The sequence below is a fragment of the Triticum urartu genome, chromosome 7 (assembly GCF_003073215.2).
Source record: "Triticum urartu cultivar G1812 chromosome 7, Tu2.1, whole genome shotgun sequence".
NCBI classification, from domain to species: Eukaryota; Viridiplantae; Streptophyta; class Magnoliopsida; order Poales; family Poaceae; genus Triticum; species Triticum urartu.
The window spans coordinates 431,454,096-431,480,144 of NC_053028.1; positions in this window are offsets into that span (position 1 = coordinate 431,454,096).

Consider the following 26,049-nt stretch of genomic DNA (forward strand, 5'->3'; position numbering starts at 1 on the left):
GACAAGCCAAGAAATTGTTTCACACTTTAGTAACCTCAAACTTTTTTCAATTTTCACGCAATACAAGAGGGTGAGCCATGGATATAGCACTATGGGTGGAATAGAATATAATGATGGGGGTTATGTGGAGAAGACAGAAAAGGAGAAAGTCTCACATCGATGCGGCTAATCAATGGGCTAGGGAGATGCCCATCAATTGATGTCAATGCAAGGAGTAGGGATTGCCATGCAACGGATGCACTAGAGCTATAAATGTATGAAAGCTCAACAAAAGGAACTAAGTGGGTGTGCATCCAACTTTCTTGCTCACGAAGACCTAGGGCATTTGAGGAAGCCCATTGTTGGAATATACAAGCCAAGTTCTATAATGAAAATACCCACTAGTATATGAAAGTGATAAAACAAGAGACTCTCTATCATAAAGATCATGGTGCTACTTTGAAGCACAAGTGTTGAAAAAAATGATAGTAGCATTATCCCTTTTTTATTTCTTTTTTTTCTCTTTTTCTTCTTTTCCTTTTTTGGGCCTTTCTTTTTTTGGCCTTTCCACTTTTTTTATTTGGGACAATGCTCTATTAATGATGATCATCACACTTCTATTTATTTACAACTCAATTATTACAACTCGATACTAGAACAAAACATGACTCTATATGAATGCCTCCGGCGGTGTCCCGGGAAGGGCAATGAATCAAGAGTGACATGTATGATAAATTATGCATGGTGGCTTTGCAACAAATACGATGTCAAATACATGATCATACAAGGCAATATGACAATGATGAAGCGTGTCATAAATAAGAGAGTGGAAAGTTTCATGGCAATATATCTCGGAATGGCTATGGAAATGCCATAATAGGTAGGTATGGTGGCTGTTTTGAGGAAGATATAAGGTGGTTTATGTGTGATAGAGCATATCATATCACGGGGTTTGGATGCACCGGAGAAGTTTGCACCAACTCTCAAGGTGAGAAAGGGTAATGAACGGTACCGAAGAGGCTAGCAATGATGGAAAGGTAAGAGTGCGTATAATCCATGGACTCAGCATTAGTCATAAAGAACTCACATACTTATTGCAAAAATCTACAAGTCATCAAAAACCAAGCATTACACGCATTCTCCTAGGGGGATAGATTGGTAGAAAAAGACCATCGCTCGTCCCCGACCGCCACTCATAAGGAAGACAATCAAAGAACACCTCATGTTTCAAATTTGTTACACAACGGTTACCATACATGCATGCTACAGGACTTGCAATCTTCAACACAAGTATTTCTCAAATTCACAACTACTCAACTAGCACACTCTAACATCACCATCTTTATATCTCAAAACAATTATCAAGTATCAAACTTCTCATAGTATTCAATGCACTTTCTATGATAGTTTTTATTATACCCATCCTGGATGCCTATCATATTAGGACTAATTTTATAACCAAAGCAAATTACCATGCTGTTATAAGGTACTATCAAAATAGTATAAGTGAAGCATGAGATATCAATAATTTCTATAAAATAAAACCATCACCGTGCTCTAAAAGATATAAGTGAAGCACTAGAGCAAAATTATCTAACTCAAAAGATATAAGTGAAGCACATAGAGTATTCTAATAAATTCCAATTCATGTGTGTCTCTCCCAAAAGGTGTGTACAGAAAGGATGATTATGGTAAACTAAAAAGAAAATACTAAAAGCATACAAGACGCTCCAAGCAAAACACATATCATGTGATGAATAAAAATATAGCCTCAAGTAAAGTTACTGATGGAAGAAGACGAAAGAGGGGATGCCTTCCGGAGCATCCCCAAGCTTAGGATTTTGGTTGTCCTTGAATTTTACCTTGGGGTGCCTTGGTAATCCCCAAGCTTAGGCTCTTGCCACTCCTTATTCCATAATCCATCAAATCTTTACCCAAAATTTGAAAACTTCACAACACAAAACTCAACAGAAAATCTCATGAGCTCTGTTAGTATAAGAAAACAAACCACCACTTAAGGTACTGTAATTAACTCATTATTTATTTATATTGGTGTTAAATCTAATTTATTCCAACTTCTCTATGGTTCATACCCTCCAATACTAGCCATAGATGCATCAAAATAAGCAAACAACACACGAAAAACAGAATCTGTCAAAAACAGAACAGTCTGTAGTAATCTGTAGGTTTCGAATACTTCTGTAACCCCAAAAATTATGAAATAAATTGGTGGACGTGAGTAATTTGTCTATTAATCATGTGCAAAAATAATCAACCTAATCTCACTCTCCAGTAAAACATGGCAGCAAATCTCGTGAGCGCTAAAGTTTCTGTTTTTTACAGCAAGATTGCAAAAGCTTCCCCCAAGTCTTCCCAAAGGTTCTACTTGGCACAAACACTAATTAAAAGCGCAAAACCACATCTAAACAGAGGCTAGATGAATTATTTATTACTAAACATAATTAAAAAGCAAGAAACAAAAATAAAATTGGGTTGCCTCCCAACAAACGATATCGTTTAGCGCCTCTAGCTAGGCATAAAAACAAGAATAGATCTAGGTATTGCCATGATAATGATAAGGTAGATCGTGAAAACTCATCTCATACTCCCTATGTTCAGCAGCAAGCTTTCTTTGTGGCAAGCAAAATTAATCAAAAGGGCTAAATTTATTGGGACAAAAGTCCCCAAGATCAAGCTCGGGAGGTATTGGTTCCTCCTTTGGCCCCTCATATTGCACAACCAATTCATCATTATAAGCATTCTTTTGTCAAAAAGTCATGAGCCTTTGTTCAAGGGAAAAACCCAACTCATTATTTTGGATGGCAAAATTATCATTAAGTTCAGAAATACTGTCAACAAGAACATCGGTAGGAACCTTCTTTCTAAGGTTTTCGTTACAAGCAACATGATCTAAGGATCATAAGCACATTATGTCTTCTTGATAAAAAAAGATTGCTTCTATGGGAGGACGGCCGGCGTCCACCCTATAATGTGCAAAAATTTCATTGGCTTCTTTCATTATAAATCTGAACTCATGAGCTAAAAAGATTGTAGCTGCTCGCTTAACAGAAGAGTGCTCAATATTGGAAAATTCTAGAAAAATCCTTTGGTTGCAAGGGTGCATATGAATAAATTGCCTTTCAAGTTCAATTATGAGCAAAGATATAGCATCCACAAAACTACTAGTTCTATGGAGAGTAGACCCTCCCATAGTAGGTAAAGCACCAGCACAAGTAAAAAAATCTTGAATAACTCCTTTTCCAATAATATTACCAGTACCAATATGAAACTTTTTAGTGTGTAAAATAGTAGGTTCTTCAGGAGCATCAACAAAAACATCAAAGTTTTCCATGTGATTACCACTATCCTTATCAACGATAACCTCCCCAATTTCAGACATGGTGGCAGCAAGAGGCTGTAGCGACCCGACCTCACACGGTCAAGTCTCTGTGCTTAAGTGTCATCTCTGGATCGGTATGATGACACACACAGTACTCGAGGATTTATAATAGAGGTAAATCACATGTATAAAGTAATGTAAAATATTACCTCAATCCAAATAGCGGAAGTAACAAGGTTGTGGATTCCCATCAACACCAACGACAAAGTTGAGTGTAGAAATTGTAACCCTAACGTATCACTTACTCGTCGTAAGAAAATCCTGCAACATGAGAAGTTGTAGCCACAAAGGGTCAGTACATTGAATGTACTGGCAAATTCACACCATAGGATAATGATAAATAATAGCTATCACTACATGCATATATGGCTGGTGGAAAAGCTCTATGGTTATAATGTTTTTGCGAAAAGCCAATTTTTCCCTACTGCAAAGGAATACATTTTAGTTAACTACAAAGTTGGTTGAAAACATTGAGAATGGTAAACCCCATCTCAATCCCAATTAAAAGGTAATTAATAACCCAACAAAATTAATTTAGATGATGAGATCAACATGATAATCCAAGAACTAGATACTCAAGATGTCCATACCGGGGACACGGCTAATCATGATTAGTTTGTACACTCTGCAGAGGTTTGTGGTCTTTTCCCCACAAGACTCGATCTCCTCCGTTGGATTTCTCACACTACATGATGTTTGAGAAACGGATGACCGAGACACAGTCTTTCCGAAGAGGTCCCCTTAACCGATAGATAGGCCTATACACCTACAATCCCCTACATTTGCTAGCCTATCATGGAAAGGTTTACCACAACTTACTCAACTATGCCAAAGCCCATAATGTCATGTGGCTGCACACGAAAGTTTCTAGCATGAATAATCTTATGATCCCTTTGAGCCTGGGTGGCAGTCCATAGGAGAATCACATGGTACCCCGGGATTTCCAAAAATACAGGCAACACTGGGTTCCCCAGGTGCCTCAATCCACCCAGATGTGTATTAAAGTTGCCACCTTAAGTTAACCATTACTTAACAATACTCACATCTGTCATGATTACACTCAAACCCAAACCATGTCTACGAGCATAGCATAGCAATATAAGCAACGTAGAAGTAACTCCCAAAAGTTTGGTAATAAACAGGTGAATAGGTACTACCTCATCTACTTCCCAAACCCACAATTTAAATCAGATCCTAACCATGCAATTGTTTGAGGATTGATCTAATGCAATAAAACTGGGTAGTAAAGAGGTATGATCAAAGTGTGAACTTGCCTGTACTATTTGATGAAGACGATTTGCACTCAAAACTGTTGATAGTTCTACTCGTCACTCTGGTCAATCTATCATGAGCAAGCAATAGTAACCACACATAAGCAATCATTCAAAAGATCGAAAAGAACGAAAAAGACAATTTGGAAAACATCAAAACCAAGCAAATAACTCTTGCAACATAAAACAATTTCTAACAGTACCAAAATTATGTGAATTTGGCCTTATCAGAAATTTTAGGTCAAGAGCTTCGATTTGCAAAAAGAATCAACTGAATCGGAGTTATAAAACTCAAGTTATGATTAAATGAAGTTTCAATCTAAATCTGTTTGAAAACAAATTTTAAATTTTCAAAAACATGTCCAAGTTGTTTAACTGGATAGAGGGGACCATAACGAAGAAGTGGGCATTGGTTTCGTTGGATTTGGACAAACGAGCGAAAAGTTACAGAGATTTGAAGAACAGGGACTAATCGATAAAGAAAATAATCACAGTTAGGTCCCTGACCAAAAATAAAAAGAAAAAGAAAAATCTATCGAGGGAACGCTTGCTAACAGAACCTAATGAACGAAAATCGTTCGCTACTGAACCTAACGGACGAGCGTCCGCTAAATAACTAAACCGATCTAAAAAAAATAAACCAAACTAAATAGAGAAAACCAGGGCGGGTTTCAGCGGTTATACTGGCTCGGGTGGTTCGGGGCGGATTACGGCAAAAAATCGGCGGCGGCGGTTTGGATCGGCGGAGCGGCGGCTCCGGCGAGGGCGGCGTGCTCCGACGCACTACGGCAGCGCGGGCGGCAGGGTGCGGCGTAGGCGACGACAGCGAGCGGCGGCGCAGGCGAGGAGCGGCGCGGGTGGCGAAGCAAAGTGGCGGCGGCGGCGCGGATCAGACGCGGGCGGCGGTGCAGTGGCTCGGGCGGCGGGCGAGGCGCGGTGGCAGCAACGGGGTCCAGGGGGGCCGGGTGTAGCTTATAACTGGGGGAGGGCGGCGATCCTCGGGAGGCGTCCCGAGTCTGCTGCGGCGTTTCCTGGCCGGACTCCTCCCGGAGTCGGTCGGGGCAAGGTGCGGGCTGGGCCGCGGCCTGGTAGGAGCTGGGACGGCCTAGTTCGGCGGAGGGAAGTTTTTTTAATAAACATTTTTTAAACACAAACAAAAAAATAATAAAAAAATTATGTAGGCATATAATATATCAAAATTTTCAGAAAAAGATTTTCTACGACATGAACATTTTTGTCAAGTCAAATAAAATCTAAAAAATTCAAATAATTCAAAGAGTGCTACTGCCCTACTAAAATCCAATAAAAATCATTTTAAAAAGTACCAAAATTATTTCAATTTTATTTCTCTCCAATTTTCTGATGTAGGGAATCATTTTACCCTAATTTCCATATATTTTTATTTTGAAGAAAAATAATTTGAATAAAACCCAAATAACTCCAAATTGAAAATAATTTCAAAAGGACTTTGAATTTGATCATTTTAAACTTCCAACTCATATTTCATATGTTTTGAAGAAGTCATTTTATCTTCTCTCATGAAAAACATTGAGTTCCTTGAAGTTTCTGAAAAAAATATTTCCAAATAAAATTCAAATCTTTTCAAAGCCCTTTTCATTTATTTAAAATGGAAGAAGTCAAGTTATCTTCTCTCCAGGGTTTTGTGATGAAAAGAATTTGAATTCATGGAGATCAAAAAGGAAAGTTTGAGAAAAAGTCCTTTTATTCCCTCTTAGTTAACTTTCAAAATGTTCCGAATTTCACTCACTTTCAGTCAAACAATCAACAATCAATCATAACTATCTATTTAATATAACATTCCAAAATTTAGAATTTTGGGATGTTACAGAGGCAAGCACAAAAAGGCGAACGAAAAAAGAGGCGAGCGGAAAAGCGGGCGGATAAAACGGCAAGGATGAAGTGGGGGAGAGGAAAATGAGAGGCAAATAGGAAATAATGTAATGCGAGGGATAAGAGTTTGTGATGGGTACTTGTTATGTCTTGACCTGTGCGTAGATCTCCCCGGCAACGGTGCCAGAAATCCTTCTTACTATCTCTTGAGCACTGCGTTGGTTTTCCCTTGAAGAGGAAAGGGTGATGTAGCAAAGTAGCGTAAGTATTTCCCTCAGTTTTTGAGAACCAAGGTATCAATCCAGTAGGAGACTACACGCAAGTCCCTCGTACCTACACAAACAAATAAGAACCTCGCAACCAACGCGATAAAGGGGTTGTCAAGCCCTTCACGGTCACTTACAAGAGTGAGATCTGATAGAGATAATAAGATAAACATTTTTTGTATTTTTATGATATAGATTGAAAGTAAAGATTGCAAAGATTAGAAACTTATATGATAAAAGGTAGACCCGGGGGCCATAGGTTTCACTAGTGGCTTCTCTCAAGATAGCATAAGTATTACGGTGGGTGAACAAATTACTATCAAGCAATTGATAGAAAAGTGCATAATTATGAGAATATCTAGGCATGATCATGTATATAGGCATCATGTCCGCGACAAGTAGACCAAAATGATGCTGCATCTACTACTATTACTCCACACATCGACCGCTATCCAGCATGCATCTAGAGTATTAAGTTCATAAGAACAGAGTAACGCATTAGGCAAGATGACATGATGTAGAGGGATACACTCAAGCAATATGATATAAACCCCATCTTTTTATCCTCGATGGCAACAATATAATACGTGCCTTGCTGCCCCTGCTGTCACTGGGAAAGGACACCGCAAGATTGAACCCAAAGCTAAGCACTTCTCCCATTGCAAGAAAGATCAATCTAGTAGGCCAAACCAAACTGATAATTCGAAGAGACTTGCAAAGATAACAAATCATACATAAAAGATTTCAGAGAAGAATCAAATATTCTTCATAGATAAACTTGATCATAAACCCACAATTCATCGGATCTCGACAAACACACCGCAAAAGAATTACATTGAATAGATCTCCAAGAAGATCGAGGAGAACTTTGTATTGAGATCCAAAGAGAGAGAAGAAGCCATCTAGCTTATAACTATGGACCTGAAGGTCTATGGTAAACTACTCACACATCATCGGAGAGGCGATGGTGTTGATGTAGAAGCCCTTCGTGATCGATTCCCCCTCCGGCGGAGCTTCGGAAAAGGCCCCAAGATGGGATCTCTTGGGTACAGAAGGTTGCGGCGGTGGAAATAGGGTTTCGTGGTGCTCCTTGATGTTTTTAGGGTATATGGATATATATAGGAGTAATAAGTAGGTCGGTGGAGCTACGAGGGGCCCACGAGGGTGTGGGCGTGCCCAAGGGCAGGCGCGCCTCCCTGCCTCGTGGCCTCCTTGCTTCTTTCTTGACGTCTACTCCAAGTCCCCTAGATCAAGTTTGTTCCAAAAATAACTCTCCCGAAGGTTTCATTCTGTTTGGATTCCGTTTGATATTCCTTTTCTAGGAAACACTGAAATAGGAAAAAATATAGCAATTTGCACTGGGCCTTGGGTTAGTAGGTTAGTCCCAAAAATAAAATAAAAGTGTATAATATAGCCCATTAAACATCCAAAACAGATAATATAATAGCATGGAACAATCAAAAATTATAGATACGTTGGAGACGTATCAAAGGCCCCTGCCAAGAGAGTGCCAATGTCCAAAGCCAAGGCCTCAATTCTTGAAACTTTGAAGTCCATAGAAGAGGAGGCTGCTGGAGGCAAGAGGAGAAAGGAAAGGGTCAGGAAGACCATGGCTAGAGTGATTGGAAAGCCTTCCATGATGGAAGAGCCTGATGAGGAAGAGGATGTTGCACCAGCTCCCAAAGCTCAGAAACTTATGGGTGATGTTATTAAGTCTGGGACTGCCTCATCCAAGCCCAAGACATCTCCAAAGCAAATTGCACCCAAGAGATCTACCAGGAACATCCCAGCCGCAGAGGAGAACAAGGCCCAGTGCCTGAGGCTCAAGAAGAGGAAGAGCCCCAAGTGCTTAGAAAACTCAAGCCTAAGATACCTGATCAGGATGACAACCATCCCATAGCTGAAAATATGAAGTTGAGGAAAGATGCAGGTCTCAGACTATGGTGGCAGACAGATCCATATGCAACTAGGAGAACGACTGTTGTGGATTACAGGTTCCACACCAAGGAGCAACATGACTTCTATGATACAGTTCTCCTGGACAAGAAGCCCATAGTCAGTGACATGAAATGGGTCGACTGGACTTTCATTGATGACAATGAAGACCACTTTCCTAGAGTTCATGAGAGCTTCAGAATGAATGGAGTGGATACGTTTGTGGGTCAGAAGTTGACCAAATGGAATGATGAGATGGTGATGCAATTCTATTCCACTGCCCATTTCTACCCAGATGGAAAAATTGTCTGGATGACTGAGGGTACTAGGTACCAATCTTCTATTGCTGAGTGGGCTGAGCTAATCCATGCTCCTAAAGAAGGAGAAAATGACACTGATGTCTATGCAAAGCCCAGAAAAGGCCACAACTCCATGGCACACATGTACAAGGAGATACCACATGATGTCTTGGAAACACACAAATTTGGTGACGTCTACTATCTGCTATCAGGACTGCCAACCGTCAACACTATACTGAGGCACACTTTGTTACCCAAGTCTAGAGATGACAGGATGATCAGAGGGCACTCAATAAACTTGCTACACATGTTTGATGTGCTAGAGAAGTTCAAGGTGATGACCTTGATTGTTGAAACAGTTAAGAGGACTATAGCAGATCAGAAGAGATCATGTGGATATGCCCCACACATCCAGATGCTCATCAACTCCAAGGTGGGCACAGGCACATATCTGCTAGATAGAGAGCACCTTCCCCTGAGGCCATACTTTGAGGACAATACAGTTGTCATGGATGCCTCACATCCTACATCTATGGAGGCTCGGGAGAAGAGGGAGGAGGCAGAGGCAGACAAGGTTTCCAAGATTCCAGATGCCTCAGCTGCAAACCTCACGACCAAGCAGGACCAGCTCAGCTATCTTCTTGAAGCCATAGTAAGGATTGAGAAAGGACTATTCACCCTGACTCAAAACCAAGAAAGTGTTGAGAGAATCATTGAAACAAAGTTTTATGATCTTGACTTGAAGGTCACAGAGATTCAGACTGCAGTTGAACAACTTCAAGAAGAAGTAGAGGAGAGGAGAGGAAGGACTACCACAAATGGATATCAGAGAGTGCCTAGAGCACAAAGGTCTGCAGTTGTGCCAGTCAGTGACACAAGGGCCACAACTTCAGCACGTGCAGCCACCGCTTCAGTTGGCCCTCCAATGGCAACCCCTCCAGTTCCTCAGACTTCGGCAGAAGTTTTTGCAGATGATGTCCTCTCCATGCCATCTTTGCACTCCATAGCTCCCAGAGATCGTGCTTAGAGTGCCGCATAGCACCATGCATTTTTGAGCTTTTTGGTAACTTGTTGCCAAAGGGGGAGAAAGTGTATAGATCATAGGCTTCAAGAGAGAGAGAGAGAGAGTGTTTTGCTTTTATTTCGTCTCTCTTGCTACTTTTTGCTTGTGTGTTTGCTACAATATTGTGCTTGTGTGTGAGATACTCTTATGATCATGTGATTGATCATATCATGCTTTAATGTGTGTGCTTGAATGATGTTATCCTAATTCTTGTGTATGATCAATCATACTTGTCTTGGTGATGAGTGCATGCTATTTATATTCTCTCATTTTGAGCGCTCCACCAAGATGTATGTGACGTGGAAGAGTAACTCAAGATCCTAATCGTTTGTGCATTTGCACTCAAAAACAAATCATAAATAATGTACAAATTTAGGGAGACCTCTTGCTTATCACATACTTCTCAAAGTGACGATATATTTCATTCTTATTATCATTTGTCGAAGCTTTGGTCTATATGTTGTCATCAATTACCAAAAAGGGGGAGATTGAAAGTGCAACTAATCCCCGGGTGGTTTTGGTAATTCATAACAACATATAGCTCATTGAACTAATAACCATTCAAGATGATTATTTCTAAAAGTTCAAGGATTGGCATGGCATGGACTAGAGATGTGGACCCCTCAAAATGCTAAGGAAAAATATTGGCAAAAGCTCAAGGCTCTTCATTTCTATTTTAGTTATCCAAGATCACACCGAGTCCATAGGAAAATCCAATACTATTAAAAGGGGATGAGGTGTTTCTTAATCGTCTACTTGCTCAAAATGCTTAGTGTTATGCTCCAAATCCCTCAACCACCTTCTCAAAATCAAATATGTCCTAAACCTAAAGTCAAACTCAACCCCATTGATTTGATCTATCCGGCGCCACCGAGTTCACTTGACATAGCCATAGCCAGAAACCCTAATCAGTTCAGTCTCACCGATAGGGATCTCGGTCTCACCGAGATGGGACTGCAAACTCCCTGTTTCCCTTCATAACATTTTGGTCTCACCGAGATGAGCAATCGGTTCCACCGAGTTCGCAATGCAAACTCTCTATTTTCCTTTCGTAACGTTTCGGTATCATTGAAAGGAGCGATCGGTCCCATAGAGTTTGCCTGACCAACTCTCTGTTTGCTTATTACTGAAATCGGTCTCACTGAGTTCACGTAATCGGTCAAACCGAGATGAGGTTTTGCCCTAACCCTAGCTCATCGGTCCCACCGAGTTAATCATGTCGGTCCCACCGAGAATCCTAACGTTCACATTTTGAACTGAATCGGTCTCACCGAGTTCACGTTTTCGGTCTGATCGAGTTGTCTTAATTGTGTGTAACGGTTAGATTTTGTGTGGAGGCTATATATACCCCTCCACCCTCTTCTCTATTCAAGAGAGAGCCATCAGAATGTGCCTACACTTGCACTACTCATATTCTGAGGGAGAACCACCTACTCAAGTGTTGAGACCAAGACATTCCAATCCAACCACAAGAATCTTGATCTCTAGACTTCCCCAAGTTACTTTCCACTCAAATCATCTTTCCACCATAGCCAAATCTGTGAGAGAGAGTTGAGTGTTAGGGAGACTATCATTTGAAGCACAAGAGCAAGGAGTTCATCATCAACACACCATCTATTACATTTTGGAGAGTGGTGTCTCCTAGATTGGTTAGGTGTCACTTGGGAGCCTCCGTCAAGATTGTGGAGTTGAACCAAGGAGTTTGTAAGGGCAAGGAGATCGCCTACTTCGTGAAGATCTACCTAAGTGAGGCAAGTCCTTCGTGGGCAATGGCCATGGTGGGATAGGCTTGGTTGCTTCTTCGTGGACCCTTCATGGGTGGAGCCCTCCTTGGACTCATGCAACCGTTACCCTTCGTGGGTTGAAGTCTCCATCAATGTGGATGTACGATAGCACCACCTACCGGAACCACGCTAAAAAATCTCCGTGTTTACATTGCGTTTGCCTTTCCAAACCCCTCCCTTTACCTTCATATGAAATGTTTTAAATTCCGCTGCTATACTCTTAGAATTGCATTTGTAGGTTGATTGCTTGACTCGTGCTAAGTTGCTAAAATCTGCCAAGACTTAAATTGGGAAAAGGCTAGATTTTTATTTGGTCAAGTAGTCTAATCACCCCCCTCTAGACCTACTTTTGATCCTACAAGTGGTATCAGAGCTTTGGTCTTCATTTTCCTTGATTTCCATAGCTTTGGTGATCATAGCCTTGGTTTCACAACCTAGGAGAGTATGGCGTCTAGCGAGGGAAATAACCACCATAGAGGTCCTTACTTTGATGGTACTAATTTTGCAAGTTGGAAGCATAAGACGAAAATTCATATTCTTGGACATAACCCCGCCGTTTGGGCTATTCTGTGTATTGTCTTGCAAGGTGAATTCTTTGATGGAAGAGAACCGAATTGTGAAGCAACCGTGGAAGAATTGAATATGTTGCAATACAATGCTCAAGCTTGCGATATCCTGTTGAACGGATTGTGCTCCGAAGGATTCAACAAAATTAGCCATCTTGAGAATGCAAAGGAAATTTGGGATACTTTGATTGATATCCACAAAGGTAGCGAGTCCGTCAAGGAATCCAAATTGGATGTACTTCATAGTCAACTTGACAAGTTCAAAATGAAGGATGGTGAAGGTGTCGCTGAAATGTACTCTAGGCTTGCTCTCATCACAAATGAGATTGCCGGTTTAGGGAGTGAAGAGATGATCGACAGATTCATCATCAAGAAAATCCTAAGAGCCTTGGATGGAAAATATGAGACCGTGTGCACTTTGATCCAAATGATGCCCAATTACAAAGATCTCAAGCCAACGAAAGTCATTGGTAGAATTGCTGCTCACGAGGTGTCACTCAAGGATAAAGAAGAGCTTCACAACAAGTCTAGTGGTGCTTACAAAGCTTCATGTGATGCTCCTACAACATCAAGTGAGAAACAAGTCTTCAATGAGGAATTGAGCCTAATGGCGAAGAACTTCAACAAGTTCTACAAGAGTAGAAGCAAAGAAAGAAGTTCCAAGTCAAGGTCCTACAATGACAAAAGATCCTCTAGTCCTGATCGGAATTGCTACAGTTGTGGAAGACCTAGACACTACTCTAGTGAGTGTACGACTCCCTACAAGAGAAGAGAAGACTCACCTAAAAGGAGAAGCAAAAGAGAGAAATCACCACCAAGAGAGAGAAGGATTAGATATGATTGTTATGAACGAAGACCCTCTCGCAGAAGCAAGGATTCAGAAAGGAAGGACAAGTCATGAAAGAGCTACACGGAACGAAGACATCAAGCTCATGTTGGTGAATGGGTATCCGGCTCCGACCCCGACAACTACTCCGAGAGAAGCTATCACTCCGACTCCGAATATACTCAAGATGAAGGTGTTGCCGGTCTTGCACTTGTGTCATCCAACTTCTACGACATATTTGGTTCACCAAATGAAGGGATTGGAAGATGCTTCATGGCTAAAGGCCCCAAGGTATCACACCCCGAGTATGTTGATTTCAATAGTGATGAACATGATTTGCTAGGTGATGATGATTTATTTGTTATCAACTCTAGTGATGAAAACTATGATGAAATTGTTTTTAGTCATGCTAATCAAGATAAAAAGAATGACGACGACAAGAAGGAGATTGACCGTCTAACTAAATAACTAAACACTCTTAAGTTAGTGTGATAGCTTGGCTTATTAGGGATGATAGACTACACATATCAATAAGGAATTCCTTCTTTCCGGGAGCCCATTCGGACAGAACTCCAAAGTTAAGCGTGCTTAGCTTGGAGTAGTTTCAGTATGGGTGACCGACCGGGAAGTTGCTCCCGGGTGCACACAAGTGAGGACAAAGTGCGCAGAAAATACTCATATTGATATCTGAGGCCAGTCTAGATCCCGCCAGGAGTAACGACCACAGGCGGGTGTGTCCGGGCCGTTACAAGTTGGTATCAGAGCCGACCCTCGCTGTTACATGGATGTTTGCGGACAGGTGCGTGGTCATGTTGTGCATGACGTTTGTTACCCGTTGTGGCACACGGCATGGCACATCTGCCGGACTGGAAGCACAAACGTATGTGCCAAGAGGGAACGTTCATGTGGCCCGACGAGGATGTCGGTTCCTCTGAGTGGGGGTGTATGTGATAGCCTGGCTTATTAGGGATGATAGACTACTGATACCAATAAGGAATTCCTTCTTTTCCAGGAGCCCATTCGGACAGAACTCCAAAGTTAAGCGTGCTCAGCTTGGAGTAGTTTTAGTATGGGTGACCGACCGGGAAGTTGCTCCCGGGTGCGCACGAGTGAGGACAAAGTGCGCAAAAAATACTATATTGATCTGTGGGGCCAGTCTGGATCCTGCCAGGAGTAACAACCACAGGCGGGTGTGTCCGGGGCATTACAGTTAGCTCATGAAACTACCTTAGAGGATCATCGAGCGCTTTTAAAGACTCATGAGAAGCTATGCTTCGAAAAGCTCAATCTAGAGCAAGAGCATGGGTTCTTAAAAGCAATCAATGATTATCTTCATAAGAAAAGTTCTTCTTACATTGCCAAGCGTTTACTCTTGTCTACTTACATGCCACAAGTAAAATCTAGCAACAAGAGCAAGAAAGATTCTTCTTCTAGTAGTAACAATAATCATGTTAAATCCAATATTGTTCCTTCTAGTAGTTCTCTTGATTCCACTAATGATTCTCTTAGCCAAGTTACACTTGAGCAAGAAAATAGCTTATTGAAGGGAATTGTAGAAAAAGGTGTTTACAAGAGCCTTGCCGGAAGTAAGCAATTCGAGGAAATTGTACGCAAGCAATGAAGACACCGAAAGAATCAAGGTCTTGGTTTTGAACGCAAGTTCAATGCCAATGGAGTTGATTGGGAAGAAGATCAATACCCCAAGACGAAGTTTGTTCCTCAACAAGAGAAGTATGACCCCACTTCTTTCAAAGGAACACGAGCTCAAGATGATCTTCCACCACAAGACCACAAGCTAAAAGGCAAGGACAAGCTTCAAGAGGAGATTGATGCATTTGAAGAAGCTCCTAATTCCTTGGGCAAGTGGGTTCCCAAGACTACATCAAGTTCTACTTCATCAAGTATGAGTACAACTCCAAGGATTCCCATCAAGATGATGTGGATCCTAGAGAAGAAGAACTAGAGAGTTCTTGAGGGTGACTCCGCCAATAAACTTCACTCATGCTAAGTTGCTAAAATCTGCTAGGACTTAAATTGGGTGTTGGGGAACGCAGTATTTCGAAATTTGTCCTACGATAACGCAAGATCTATCTAGGAGATGCATAGCAATGAGAGGGGAGAGTGTGTCTACGTGATGGCAGCTGGAACTATGCCGGTATTTCCCCAGAGAGGGAGGGATGATGTAGCACAGCGACGGCAGAGTATTTCCGTCAGTTTTGAAACCAAGGTATCGAACCAGTAGGAGAACCAAGCAACACAACGTAAACATCCCCTGCACACAAATAACAACACCTCACAACCCGACGTGTTAAAGGGGTTGTCAATCCCTTTTGGGTAACGGTGCCAGAAATTGCGTGTTGACGGGAGAAAGTTGTAAATATTGATAGATCAAACGCCAAATAAAATAAATTGCAGCAAGGTATTTTTGGATTTTTGGTTTAATAGATCTGGAAATAAAAGCAAGGAAAAAGTAGATCACAAGGCAAATATATGAGAAATAAGACCTGAGGGTCGTAGGTTTCACTAGTGGCTTCTCTCCAGAAAAATAGAGAACAGTGGGTAAACAAATTACTGTTGGGCAATTGGTAGAACTTCAAATAATTATGATGATATAGAGGCAATGATCATTACATAGGCATCACGTCCAAGATTAGTAGACTGACTCCTGCCTGCATCTACTACTATCACTCCACACATCGACCGCTATCCAGCATGCATCTAGTGTATTAAGTTCATGGAAAACGGAGTAATGCAATAAGAACGATGACATGATGTAGACAAGATCCGTTTATCTATATTGTGGTAGATATAGATCTCGTCTTTTTATCCTTAGTAGCAATGATACATACGTGTCGGTTCCCTTTCTATCATTGGGATCAAGCACCGTAAGATTGAACCCACTACCAGGCACCTCTTCCCATTCCAAGATAAATAGATCGAGTTGGCCAGACAAAACCCAAATATTGGAGAAGAAATACGAGACTATAAGAGATCATGCATAAAAGAGATCAAATAAACTCAAATACTTTCATGGATATAAAAACATAGATCTGATCATAAACTCGAAGTTCATCGATTCCAACAAACACACCGGAAAATAGTTACATCATATGGATCTCTAAGAGACCAGTGTATTGAGGATCAAGAGAGAGATGAAGCCATCTAGCTACTAACTACAGACCTGAAGGTCTACAAAGAACTACTCACGCATCATCAGAGAGGCACCAATGGAAGTGGTGAACCCCTCCGTGATGGTGTTTAGATTGGATCTGGTGTTTATGGACTCTGCGGCGGATGGATGAATATTTCGTCGACTCCCATAGGGTTTTGGGAATATTTGGGTATTTATAGAGCAAATAGGCAGTCCAGGAGGGCACCCGAGGTGGGCACAACTAATGTCTACTACACAACCTTGTTCTTGTAGACGTTGTTGGGCCTCCAAGTGCAGAGGTTTGTAGGACAGTAGCAAATTTCCCTCAAGTGGATGACCTAAGGTTTATCAATCCGTGGGAGGCGTAGGATGAAGATGGTCTCTCTCAAGCAACCCTGCAGCCAAATAACAAAGAGTCTCTTGTGTCCCCAACACACCCAATACGATGGTAAATTGTATAGGTGCACTAGTTCGGCGAAGAGATGGTGATACAAGTGGTATATGGATAGTAGATAATAGTTTTTGTAATCTGAAAAATATAAAAACAGCAAGGTAACAAATGATAAAAGTGAGCGTAAATGGTATTGCAATGTGTTGAAACAAGGCCTAGGGTTCATACTTTCGCTAGTGCAAGTTCCCTCAACAATAATAACATAATTGGATCACATAACTATCCCTCAACATGCAACAAAGAGTCACTCCAAAGTCACTAATAGCGGAGAACGAACGAAGAGATTATGGTAGGGTACAAAACCACCTCAAAGTTATTCTTCCCAATCAATGCGTTGGGCTATTCCTATAAGCGTCACAAACAGCCCTAGAGTTCATACTAGAATAACACCTTAAGACACAAATCAACCAAAACCCTAATGTCACCTAGATACTCCAATGTCACCTCAAGTATCCGTGGGCATGATTATACAATATGCATCACACAATCTTAGATTCATCTATTCAACCAACACATAGGACCTCAAAAGAGTGCTCCAAAGTTTCTAGCAGAGAATCACGACGAAAACGTGTGCCAAACCCTATGCATAGGTTCATGGGCGGAACCCGCAAGTTGATCACCAAAACATACATCAAGTGAATCACGTGATATCCCATTGTCACCACATATATGCACGGCAAGACATACATCAAGTGTTCTCAAATCTTTAAAGACTCAATCCGATAAGATAACTTCAAAGGGGAAACCCAATCCATTACAAGAGAGTAGAGGGGGAGAAACATCATAAGATCCAATTATAATAGCAAAGCTTGCGATACATCAAGATCGTACCACCTCAAGAACACGAGAGAGAGAGAGAACAAACACATAGCTACTGGTACATACCCTCAGCCCCGAGGGAGAACTACTCCCTCCTCGTCATGGAGAGCACCAGGATGATGAAGATGGCCACCAGAGAGGGATTGCCCCCTCCGGCAGGGTGCCAGAACGGGTCTAGATTGGTTTTCGGTGGCTACGGAGGCTTCTGGCGGCGGAACTCCCGATCTATTGTGTTCCCGGATGTTTTTAGGGTATATGGATATATATATATATATATATATATAGGAGGAAGAAGTACGTCAGGGGAGCCACGAGGGGCCCACGAGGGTGGAGGGCGCGCCCAGGGGGGGTGGGCACGCCCCTACCTCGTGGCCTCCTCGAAGCTTCCCTTACATGGACTCCAAGTCTCCCGGGTTGCTTTCCTTCCAAAAATAAGTTCCGTGAAGTTCCAGGTCAATTGGACTTCGTTTGATTTTCCTTTTCTGCGATACTCTAAAACAAGGAAAAAACAGAAACTGGCACTGGGCTCAGGGTTAATAGGTTAGTCCCAAAAATCATATAAAATAGCATATAAAACATCCAAGGTTGATAATATAATAGCATGGAACAATCAAAAATTATAGATACGTTGGAGACGTATCAACAACCCACCTGGGCATGCCAGGCCCCCCCAGGTGCAACCAGGGCCCATTGTCTTTCTTATGGCCCATAAAAAATCATCGTAAAGTTTCGTGCCATTTGGACTCAGTTTGATATTGATTTCCTACGATGTAAACAAACATGGAAAAACAAGAAGTGACACTAGGCACTATGTCAATAGGTTAGTACCAAAAAATGATATAAAATGACTATAAAATGATTATAAAACATCCAAGATTGATAATAAAACATGGAACAATAAAAATTATAGATACATTGGAGATGTATCTACATCCCCAAGATTAACTCCTACTCGTCCTCGAGTAGGTAAGTGATAAAAAACAGATTTTTTGATGTGGAGTGTTGTTCATCAAGTCATATCATATTCTTTTCTTTACAGCATGGACATTTGGACTTTTATGTGATTCAAAGAAATAGTCTAGTTTTGAAATAATAATTTAGATACTCAAGCATATCAACAAGCAACCATGTCTTTCAAAATATCAATGCTGAAATAAGTTATCCCTAGCCCATCATGCTCAAACATTGATCCATTCATGAAACACCCTTGAATATTAACTACACCCAATACTTGAGCACGATCATATTGCCTCCTAGTTGGTGCTTTTTATGAGAGAAGATGGACACTCAAATTTCAAAATAAAAATTGCATAAAGTAAAAGATAGTCCCTTCGCAGAGGGAAGTAGGGATTTGTAGAGGTGCCAGAGCTCAAAGCAAAAAATTTGAGATAAAAACATTTTGGGAGGTGTGTCCATCCCACCAATGAAAATTACTTAGAGTTCCCAACACTTTCCATGCATAGATATATCATAGGCGGTTCCCAAATAGAAAATAAAGTTCATTCCTTTTTCCACCATAACTTTCACTTTCAACGGCTAACCGTATCCACTGGTGCCCTCCATACCAACACTTTCCAAGGAATTTATTATTTAACAACATAAAGTAAATTCATTTCTTTTTGCATTTCGGGACTGGGCATCCCTAATACCTCTGCCTTACTCTCGTGCAATGAGAAGTGAATAAACACTCATCTTGAGAACAACACATCTAGCAAGGAAAATATTAGCCACCCCTCACCGCTTCGCAAGCGAAACAAACACACAAAAGAGAAGTTTATTTTGAAAATTAGAGATGGCACATGCAAATTTGCTTAGAACGACAAAAGAATACCGCATATAGGTAGATATAGTGGACTAAAAAGGGCAACCTCGGTGCATGTAGCTCCCGCTTGCGCAGGGTCCGGGGAAGGGTCCGACCACTTTGGGTCTATTGTACGCAGCCTTTCCCTACATTTCTGCAAGAGGTTGTTTCCAGGACTTGAACCCGTGACCTCTTGGTCATAAGGCAACAGCTTTGCCACTGCGCCAACGCTCCCCTTCAAGGTAGATATAGTGAACTCATGTGGCAAAACTGGTTTAAAGGATTTTGGATGCACAAGTAGAGGTCATACTTAGTGCAAAATGAAGGCTAGCAAAAGATTGGGAAGCGACCAACCAAGAAACGAATAATCCCACAAGCAACCATTAAGCATAATTAACACCGAATAATGCACCATAAGTAAGATATAATTTTTATTGCATGACTATTGACTTTCGTACTTGCATAGGGAATCACAAACCTTAACACCCATATTCTTACTAGAACACAATTACTCATCAACATAACTCACATATCACATCATCATATCTCAAAACTATTACTAAGAATCAAGTTTATTTTGTCCAATGATCTTCATGACATTTTCTTTTACTTTATCCTTCTTGGATATCTATCACTTTGGGACTAATTTTCATGAGTTGCTTTTCGTAATCTCAACCAAATATAAGTGAAGATCATGAGCATAACAATTTTTCTTTCTCTCAAAATAATTTAAGTGAAGCAAGAGAGAATTTCTTCAAAATTTTAGTAACTCTCAAACAAATCTAAGTGAAGCAAGAGAGCATTTCAAAAATAACAAAGCACACCATCCTCAAAAAGATATAAGTGAAGCACTAGAGCAAATCCTAGCTCATAAAAGATTTAAGTGAAGCATAGAGAGCAATTCTAACAAGTCAAGACATAATTTTGGCTCTCTCAAATAGGTGTGTGCAGCAAGGATTGATAACTTAAAACACAAAACAAAAAAATAAATAAAAGACACATATCATACAAGACGCTCCAAGCAAAACACATATCATGTGACGAATACAAATATAGTCTCGAGTAAAATACCGATAGTTGTTGGAAGAAAGCGGGGATGCCACTCGGGGGCATCCCCAAGCTTAGTTGGTTTCTCATTCTTGGATAATAGTTTTGGATTCTGGGGCATCCCCAATCTTAGGCTCTTACATCCTTCCTTCATCCATCGTAAGATAACCCAAAACTTGAAAACTTCAATCACACAAAACTCAACAAAGCCTTCGTGAGATCCGTTAGTATAAGAATAATAAACCACTACTATAAGTGTTGTATCAAACCAACTAATATTTTGTTTTTGTATTATATCTACAGTATTCCAACTTTTGTATGGCAAAAACTCATCAAAGAAAACCATAGAGCCATCAAAATAAGCACACAACACAAAGAAAACAGAATCTGTCAAAACAGAACAGTCTATAGCAATCTGACTATTTCGAATACTTCTGTAACTCCAAAAACTTTGAAAAATTAGGAAGACCTTAGAAATTTGTATGTTGATCTACTGCAATTAGAATGGGTATTTTATCGCTCTCTGGTAAAAGATGAAAATTAATTTCGTGAGCACAAACTTTCTGGTTTTTTCAGCAAGATCAAACAACTATTGCCCAAGAAGATCCTAAAGGCTTTACATGGCACAAACACTAACTAAAACACAAAAAACACAATCATAACAGTAGCATAATTGTGCTAACACTCAAGAATAGGAAGCAAAAAGCAAAAATAAATTTTATTGATTGGGTTGCCTCCGAACAAGCGCTATAGTTTTACGCCCTTAGCTAGGCATAAAGCAAGGATCTAAGTTTTGACATACTTCTTCTTCTTAATTTTCTTGGGGGTATTTTCATCAGGAGGTTTTGTAAACACAACATAAAACATATTATCCATAGAAACTTTAGCATTACTTACTCGATTTTCATCATAACCCCTTTGATTTCCTGCTACAATCCAAGAATAGTGTTGATTAACATTATTAAAAACTTGTTGGATTATATCTAGAACGAGGACCTCCTTTTTAAGATTCTCATCAAAGATCTTATTATCTCCAAGCAAATGCCTTAGTGCATAGTCACTATTGTAAAGAATTTCGTCTATCATGGGTTTTTCACGATTCATACCATAAAAATCAAAGATTTCCCTAGCTTCCCGAATTATGTAGTCAAACTCGTTCATAAGAACGAGAGTGGCCAACTTTTTGGCTCTAGGATTCTTTATTTCGGGAAGCTCAAAAAAAAATCTTTTCAAAGTATGATGAGTGCGGATAAATTTGCTTTCAAGTTTTAGAACTAGTGCTGAAATAGCATCCGCATAAGATCTAGTAGTTTTAAGTATAGGAGCATCATCAAGACTCAAATTTCCAACACAATTGAAGAATTCTTGGATACGTTCTTTTCCCATACATTTCCCTTGCCGCAAGATAAAAGTTTTAGCATCCAGATTGCCTGTACATCCCATCTTTGGATTCAGGCCATCATCTGCTAGTGCCATACCGAAATCACTCATGATTGCAAGCAGAGAATATATCTGACAAGAAAACGGCGAACGGAACAAGAGATGCGAATAAAATGGAAAATTTTTGTGAAGTGGGGGAGAGGAAAACGAGAGGCAAATGGCAAATAATGTAAATTGCAAGGATATGAGATTTGTGATTAGGAACCTGGTTATGTTGAAAATCCTGCCCGGCAACGGCGCCAGAAATTCTCCATGATGGCAGATGGAACTACGTCGGTATTTCCCCAGAGAGGGAGGGATGATGTAGCACAGCGACGGCAGAGTATTTCCGTCAGTTTTGAAACCAAGGTATCGAACCAGTAGGAGAACCAAGCAACACAATGTAAACATCCCCTGCACACAAATAACAACACCTCGCAACCCGACGTGTTAAAGGGGTTGTCAATCCCTTTCGGGTAACGGCGCCAGAAATTGTGTGTTCACGGGAGAAAGTTGTAAATATTGATAGATCGAACGCCAAATAAAATAAATTGCAGCAAGGTATTGTTGGATTTTTGGTTTAGTAGATCTGAAAATAAAAGCAAGGAAAAAGTAGATTGCAAGGCAAATATATGAGAAATAAGATCCGGGGGGCGTAGGTTTCACAAGTGGCTTCTCTCGAGAAAAATAGCAAACGGTGGGTAAACAAATTACTGTTGGGCATTTGATAGAACTTCAAATAATTATGACGATATCCAGGCAATGATCATTACATAGGCATCACGTCCAAGATTATTAGACTGACTCCTGCCTGCATCTACTACTATTACTCCACACATCGACCGCTATCCAGCATGCATCTAGTGTATTAATTAAGTTCATGGAAAAACAGAGTAATGCAATAAGAACGATGACATGATGTAGACAAGATCTGTTTATCTATGTGGCGGTAGATATAGATCTCATCTTTTTATCCTTAGTAGCAACGATACATACGTGTCGGTTCCCTTTCTGTCACTGGGATCAAGCACCGTAAGATCGAACCCACTACCGGGCACTTCTTCCCATTGCAAGATAAATAGATCAAGTTGGCCAGACAAAACCCAAATATCGGAGAATAAATATGAGGCTATAAGAGATCATGCATAAAAGAGATCAAAGAAACATAGATACTTCCATGGATATAAAAACATAGATCTAATCATAAACTCGAAGTTCATCGATCCCAACAAACACACCGCAAAAGAGTTACATCATATGGATCTCCAAGAGACCATTGTATTGAGGATCAAGAGAGAGATGAAGCCATATAGCTACTAACTACGGACTCGAAGGTTTACAAAGAACTACTCACGCATCATCGGAGAGGCACCAATGGAAGTGGTGAACCCCTCCGTGATGGTGTTTAGATTGGATCTGGTGTTTCTGGACTCTACGGCGGCTGGATGAATATTTCGTCGACTGCCCTGGGGTTTTGGGAATATTTGGGTATTTATAGAGCAAAGAGGCGGTCCGGGGGGCACCCAAGGTGGGCACAACCCACCTGGGCGCGTCAGGGCCTCCTAGCGCGCCCAGGTGGGTTTTGCCACCCTCGGGGCACCCCTAGGTGCAACCAGGGCCCATTGCCTTTCTTCTGGCCCACAAAAAATCATCGTAAAGTTTCGTGCCATTTGGACTCCGTTTGATATTGATTTCCTGCGATGTAAAAAAACATGGAAAAAACAGGAACTGGCACTGGGCACTATGTCAATAGGTTAGTACCGAAAAATGATATAAAATGATTATAAAACATACAAGATTTATAATAAAACAGCATGGAACAATAAAAATTATAGATACGTTGGAGACGTATCACGACGTACCCTCGTAGACCGAAAGTGGAAGCGTTTAGTAACGCGGTTGATGTAGTCGAACGTCTTCACGATCCAACCAGTCAAGTACCGAATGCATGGCACCTCCGTGATCTGCACACGTTCAGCTCCGTGACATCCCTCATACTCTTGACCCAGTTGAGTCCGAGGGTGAGTTGCCTCAGCACGACGGCGTGTTGATGGTGATGATGAAGTTACCAACGCAGGGCTTCGCCTAAGCACTACGACAATATGACCGAGGTGGAAAACTGTGGAGGGGGGCACCGCACATGGCTAAAGATCAACATGTGTGTCTATGGGGAGCCCCTCCCCCGTATATAAAGGAGGGGAGGAGGAGGAGGGCCGGCCTCAAGGGGCGCGCCCAAGGGGGGGGGGGGTTCCTACTCCTAGTAGGAGTAGGTTTCCCCCTTTTCTAGTCCAAGTAGGAGAAGAAGGAAGGTGAGGAAGAAGAGAAGGAAAGGGGGGGGGGCGGCCCCCCTAGCCCTAGTCCAATTCGGTTTGGGCTAGGGGGGGGGGGCGGGCACCACCTCTTGGCCTGCCTCCTCTCTTCCTCCACTAGGCCCACAAGGCCTAATAACTTCCCAGAGGGGGTTCCGGTAACCCCGGGTACTCCGAAACTTATCCGAAACAACCCGAACCATTTTGGTGTCCGAATGTAACCTTCCAATATATGAATCTTTATGTCTCGACCATTTCGAGACTCCTCGTCATGTCCGTGATCTCATACGGTACTCCGAAAAACCTTCGGTACATAAAATCACATAACTCATAATACATATCGTCATTGAACATTAAGCGTGCGGACCCTACGGGTTCGAGAACTATGTAGACATGACCGAGACACATCTCCGGTAAATAACCAATAGCGGAACCTAGATGCTCATATTGGCTCCTACATATTCTACGGAGATCTTTATCGGCCAAACCGCATAACAACATACGTTGTTCCCTTTTGTCATCGGTATGTTACTTTCCCGAGATTCGATCGTGGTATCATCATACCTAGTTCAATATCGTTACCTGCAAGTCTCTTTACTCGTTCTGTAATGTATCATCCTATGACTAACTCATTAGTCACATTGCGTGCAAGGCTTATAGTGATGTGCATTATCGAGAGGGCCCATAGATACCTCTCCGATACACGGAGTGACAAATCCTAATCTCGATCTATGCCAACTCAACAAACACCATCGGAGACACCTGTAGAGCATCTTTATAATCACCCAGTTACGTTGTGTCGTTTGATAGCACACAAGGTGTTCCTTCGGTATTCGGGAGTTGCATAATCTCGCAGTCATAGGAACATGTATAAGTCATGAAGAAAGCAATAGCAATAAACTAAACGATTATAGTGTTAAGCTAACGGATGGGTATTGTCCATCACATCATTCTCTAATGATGTGATCCTGTTCATCAAATGACAACACATGTCTATGGCTAGGAAACTTAACCATCTTGATTAACGAGCTAGTCAAATAGATGCATACTAGGGACACTTTGTTTGTCTATGTATTCACACATGTACTACATTTCCGGTTAATACAATTCTAGCATGAATAATAAACATTTATCATGATATAAGGAAATATAAATAACAACTTTATTATTGCCTCTAGGGCATATTTCCTTCAGTCTCCCACTTGCACTAGAGTCAATAATCTAGTTCACAACGTCATGTGATTTCACACCAATACTGCACATATTTATGTGATTAGTTCACATCTTCATGTGACTAATACCCAAGAGGTTTACTAGAGTCAATAATCTAGTTCACATCCCTATGCAATTAACACCCAAAGAGTGATCATGTTTTGCTTGTGAGAGAAGTTTGCTACGGGTCTACAACATTCAGATCCATATGTATTTTGCAAATTTCTATTTCTACAGTACTCTGCACGGGGCTACTCTAGCTAATTGCTCCCACTTACAATATGTATCTAGATCTAGACTTAGGGTCATCTAGATCGGTGTCAAAAGCTTGCATCGAAGTAACTCTTTATGATGAACTCTTTTGTCACCTCCATAACCGAGAAATATTTCCTTAGTCCTCTAAGGATAATTTTGACCGCTCTCCAGTGATCTACTCCTATATCACTACTGTACCCCCTTGCCAAAATCATGCTAAGGTATACAATAGGTCTGGTACACAGCATATCATACTTTATAGAACCTATGACTGAGGCATAGGGAATGACTTTTCATTTTCTTTCTATTTTCTGCCGTGGTCGGGTTTTGAGTCTTTACTCAACT